Consider the following 5,750-nt stretch of genomic DNA (forward strand, 5'->3'; position numbering starts at 1 on the left):
ACCCTTAGACTGTTGGGTTATTTAGACCGCATGATTAAGAAATCATTATCCCTTCCCTGGCCTGATTAGAATTGGGATTGAACAGCACTCCAGTGGGCAGGCACTTGGCTCCAGTGCTGATCTCCCAGCTCAGCATACATAGTCGGAGGAACTACGTATGCTGAGCATACATAGTTGTATGTATGCATGCTCAGTGTGGGCAACCATCATGGTGTATTCTGGAGGCTCGGTTCCAAGCCTTGTCTTGCATCTGCGTAACATGTCAGGCCAGTTTCACGATCCTCCATCTCAGCCTCATCCAGGCTTGGCTCGCTCAGAACAATGGTTGGCCTCCGTGGACATTTGTAGGAGGCCAACCTGCAGAGAATCCACTTTGGAAAAGTTAACCCTTAGTTCCTACATATCCCAAGCGTGTAGTACACATCGTGGCATAAGAGAACCTCTGCATACTTTCATTAGTATGTCCTAATTATACCCAGGTAGTTTGCGGCGTAGCTAGCATTTAAAATCAGGCCTGCTAGAACGCAGCGGCGAGGGCCCCGGCACCGTGTTGGGGCCGAGGGGATGGCGCAGAGGTGCTTGAAGCTGCGGAAGCGGGTCGGACCTGGGCTGGTAGGAGCCCCGCCCCTCCCGCCTCAGCGGATCATGACCCGGGCTGTGGCTGCGGAGGTCGCGGTGGCGGGGACGCGGCGTGGCGGAGCCAGCGCTAGAGGTGATGCTGTTTCCGGTGACCACCCCGGGATCACAACAGACCCCGCCATCGCCCAAGCACTATGGCATCCCCTCCCCCATCAGTTTAGCAGCCCCCGGGGAAACTGACTGCGTACTCATCCAGAAATTAATTGAAACCCTTTGGGGTTTTTGAAGAGAAAGAGTAACTGTAGCTCAGGATTTTAATTTTGGAGAAATTAAATAATCTGGTAAAGGAATGGATACGAGAAATCAGTGAAAGCAAGAGTCTTCCAAAAGCTGTAATTGAAAATGTTGGAGGGAAAATCTTTACATTTGGTTCTTATAGATTAGGGGTGCATACGAAGGGTGTAGATATTGCCACGTCGTGCGTGGCACCAAGACGTGTTGATCGAAGCGACTTTTTCACTTACTTCTATGATAAATTGAAACTACATGAAGAAGTAAAGGCTTTAAGGGCTGTTGAGGAGGCATTTGTACCAGTTATCAAACTGTGCTTTAGTGGGATAGAGATTGATATTTTGTTTGCAAGATTAGCACTGCAGACTATTCTGGAAGATTTGGACCTAAGAGATGACAGTCTGCTTAAAAATTTAGATATTAGATGCATAATAAGTCTTAATGGTTGCTGGGGAACTGCTGAGATTTTACATCTGGTACCAAACATTGACAACTTCAGATTAACTCTGAGAGCCATCAAGTTGTGGGCCAAATGCCACAATATCTATTACAATGTATTAGGTTTCCTAGGAGGTGTTTCCTGGACGATGCTAGGAGCAAGAACTTGCCAGCTTTAACCAAATGCAATAGCATCAACTCTTGTATGTAAAGTTTTCTTGGTGTTTTCTGAATGGGAATGGCCAAATCCAGTGCTACTGAAAGAGCCTGAAAAACGAAATCTTAATTTGCCTATCTGGGACCCGAGAGTAAATCCCAGCGATAGGTACCATCTCATGCCTATAATTACACCAGCATACCCACAGGAGAACTCCACTTACCACGTGTCTGTTTCAACAAGGATGGCCGTGATTGAGGAGTGTAAGCAAGGGCTTGCTATCACACATGAGATTTTGCTGAGTAAGGCAGAGTGGTCCAAACTTTTTGAAGCTCCCAGCTTCTTTCAAAAGGACAAGCATTATATTGTACTTCTAGCAAGTGCACTGACAGAAAAACAACATCTAAAATGGGCAGGCTTGGTGGAATCAAAAATCTGAGTCCTGGTTGGAAGCTTGGAGAAGAATGAATTTATTACACTGGCACATGTCATTCCAGCACCCAAGGAAAATCCTGACAAGGAAGAATTTCATACAGTGTGGGTGATTGGGTTAGTGTTAAAAAACCCAGAAAACTCTGAAGTTCTCAGTATTGATCTCACCTATGATGTCCAGTCTTTCACAGATACAGTTTATAGGCAAGCGATAAACAGCAAGATGTTTGAGATGGATATGAAAATTGCTGCAATGCATTTGAGAAGAAAGGAACTTCATCAACTACTACCTAATCACGTGCTTCAGAAAAAGAAAACACACTCGACGGAAGGTGTCAGATTAACAGCTTTGGATGATGGCAGCCTCAACCTGTCTGTAGACAGTGAAGACAGCACATCTGTGTCTTCACTTCCTGGCTCTATGAAGACTGGCCCAGTGACTGGCAGCGCTCAGGGTAGAAGTAGTCCTGCCCCAGGTGTGACGGCAGCATCTGTGACCAGTGTACAGGTTCCCAAAGTTTTCTTGCAACAAGCAAATCCCAGTGACAGCTCAGGGATGCGTCCAGCAAAAGCATCCCTCAGACTGCCCCACAACCAACTATTTCTCCACCACCGAAGCCCATGGTCACCAGAGTTGTTTCCTCAACATGTGTGGTCAACGATCCACCCAGGCCTTCAGGGAGCACAGCAGCAAACATAGCTAATCCTATCACAGGAGTCTAGGGGACATTGTCACGTTACAAAGAAGAAAGGACCAAGGAAACCAGAACAGAAGATGAACTTGTCTCATCAAGAGACAACTGTGACTCAGTTGGCAACTATTCAGACAGCAGCTTCTCTGTTGGCCTCACGGGGAACATCCAGTGCAGACCTTCTCAGTACCCTTGCTCTCCCTGCAAATCTTATTTCTATCATCAAGAATTCAATGAAACAGATTGAACTGAGAAAAACAACCTCAAGCATCCATAAACAGTATCTGCCAACTCAGCCTGCTGTCTTCAAATGCTAAAGGAGGAGGACGAAGGGTACCAAACTAGATATGGTTCAAAATAGAATTGTTAGGCTTATTGGATGACTTACTTTATTGGGCTAATCTTGATCAGAAGTCCAGGTTAGTATGTGAAGCTAGAAGTACTGTTATTAATGTGTCAGATTATTTATGTGTCAGCCACAGTGACGCTAACTATTTCAAAGGACTCCTGCCCTTTAAGAGGAAAAAAACCCTCCAGCTATATTTGTACCCATGACTGACATCGGGACTGGATTGATGTTTGATGCATTGTTGGGGAAAGTTTGCAATACAAACTGGTATCAGGAAAAAAATAAAATCAGGCCTGCTAGACTTTTCAGCACACATCTTTAAATACTATGCAGTGATGACCTTAGCATCAGTCACTATACATTCATTCATGCTGAGCTTTATCACTAGTCACTACAGGAAGAACAAGGATAAATAAGGTAATGTCTTTTTTCTGCTGTTTCCTTACGCAGTAGGACTAAATATACCAAGAAGCAGAAGAAAGGGATTATTTATCCTTTCTCTTGCAGTAAATAAATGGAAGAATCACATACAACACATTTTATAAATATGTGTTGACAAAAGGTAATATTCAAAATCAAAAATTATAAAATATGCTGAACATATTTTTGAAATAAAATATATTTATTATAACTAGTACAGTTGCTGAAAATTGTGTCTGCCTTTCTATTCATTCTCCTGGTTACAAAACGTACACACATAGCCGTCTTAATTAGCCTATGATTGTGGGTACAGAACTAAGTCAGGTGATCAAAGATCTTCCGCAGCATATTTCTAAGCACGGATGATAGAAAACAATCTTTCTCTAATGCTCTTAGACTATAAACCTAGGGTTCTAGGAAAGTGTTTCCACAACCATTCAGAGTATCTTTATCATGCTTGGAGCATTAAGTGATATGACAGGGAAGTAAAGACAAAAGGGAAATAGAAACAGAGTAGAGAAACCTTGGTTCCAGTAGTGACATTGGGTCAGTTTCCTACAGTTTCCTACGTTTGAAGTATGCTAATCAACGATCCTCATACTGTAGTTGAGGGTTTTTTCCCCACTTGTAACTCTATTCTTGACCAGTACAAATATATTTTTTGGAATTTCTGGGCTAAAACTTGAAGAAAAAAAAAGAATGAAGACTAAATGCAGTGGGCATGAAGTGATTATTGAACAAAGTGTCAGAAGTTGTACCTAGGAGGATTATCTGACAGAGTTCATGCAATTGGGAGACATTTTCAGTTCAGAACCACCCTGGGAGTTATTTCCCCAAAAAATTCCCAAAGCATTACAACTAGTCTATTAATGCAATGGAGGAGATGAGAGTGCACAGGATAGACTCCATTTCTGGACACAGGATATTCAAAGCATGCTGGAGGCTGTGGGTGCTTTTAGAACATGTGTGACTGAAAACAGAGATAGCTAAAATAGTGGAAATACATAAACTTTGAACTAAGCTTACAATTTCTCTTTCTTTGTTATTAAAGGGAATATTGCCAAGTGAAGTGGAGTAGACCAAGATTATCATAAAACAGAAATTATAAGTGAATCAGAACCTCTGACTAAAATAGTGGAGTAAAGATGAATGTGGAATTTAGGATTTTACTCAAGTTTCTGGACTTGGTGACCGGTTACATTCTGAGCACACCAGCCAAGATAGGAAATGGATAGAAAGAACATATTTTGTTGTGAAAGTGATTGGTTCCATTTGTGGTATTTTGAGCTAATTTTGGTTACTAATAAAATGCATTCATTTGGATACACTCGTATGTGTCAATCCAAAGCTGGACAAAGAATCACGACTAAGCTTTATGATTATTGGAGCATATAGTATAAAAGAAATAACTTAAGTCCTACCAAGCCTTAGAGAAGCATGGAAATCCAGGGAAGACATAGATTTCTACTTTAGGAAGACACAATATGCTGAGACCACTGTATACATTTTAGATGATTAAATTCTCATCATTTAAAAATATTCTTGATTTTCTACTATTGTCTAAAATTTGTATCTTAATGTGTTCTAAAATATAACAAACCCAAACATAATGCTTCATCTATAAAAACCACTACTTAGCTGGGCTAACCACTCTAAGTTTCTAAAATGCTTTGTACTTATTAGTTGAAATCTGTCTACCTGGTTCATGTATCAATCTTTGAATATATCTGAAAAAAATGAAACACTATAAAGGCAAATAAATTAAGAAGACTGAACCCTCCAAAAATGAGAATTTGGTAAATTTTGATTCCATTTTAACTTTAATATATACATATGCATATAGATACAAATAGGCAGATAAATAATCCATATTTATTCAATATGTAGATATATACTATGTATCTATAATACATCTATGTATACAAACACTAGACAGAATTAATACATACTGTAATCCTGTTACTAATATTAAATCTTAGACCAAGATATTAAAAAGACAAGACAGTTAGGAAGCTACTGAAATTCTTTCTGTTCTGAGTATTTCTGTATCCCAGTCTGGTTTTGTTATTGTTCATGGTCTTGACACTTCTCATCCCAGATGACACTGGCTGTTACCATTTCTCTTCTGGTTTATTGCAGTCGCTTCTACTATCCTCCCTAACTCCAGTCTTTCTTTGGCTTAGAAACTTTCTCCACTTAACTGAGGAAGAAATTGCCTAAAACATAAATCTGACCATGTAGTTATAAAATCTAACTCATTAACAATGTTCCATTCCCTCAGAGAGGGAAAAGAGTGAACATTTGGTAAGTAACTGCCGTGTGGGAGAAATACAGAGGAGTCTTGCAGGGATTAACTGAACTTCATTGCCTCATTTCGCTGAAGTTGTTATGG

At 40.6% G+C, this 5,750-nt stretch overlaps 1 pseudogene; it reads left to right on the forward strand.

The window, feature by feature from the left end:
* Positions 1 to 715: 715 nt before the first annotated feature.
* Positions 716 to 2,620, forward strand: LOC112395859 (poly(A) polymerase beta-like; annotated as a pseudogene).
* Positions 2,621 to 5,750: the final 3,130 nt, after the last annotated feature.

This window comes from Neophocaena asiaeorientalis, unplaced genomic scaffold, assembly GCF_003031525.2.
Source record: "Neophocaena asiaeorientalis asiaeorientalis breed wild unplaced genomic scaffold, Neophocaena_asiaeorientalis_V1.1 scaffold451, whole genome shotgun sequence".
NCBI lineage: Eukaryota > Metazoa > Chordata > Mammalia > Artiodactyla > Phocoenidae > Neophocaena > Neophocaena asiaeorientalis.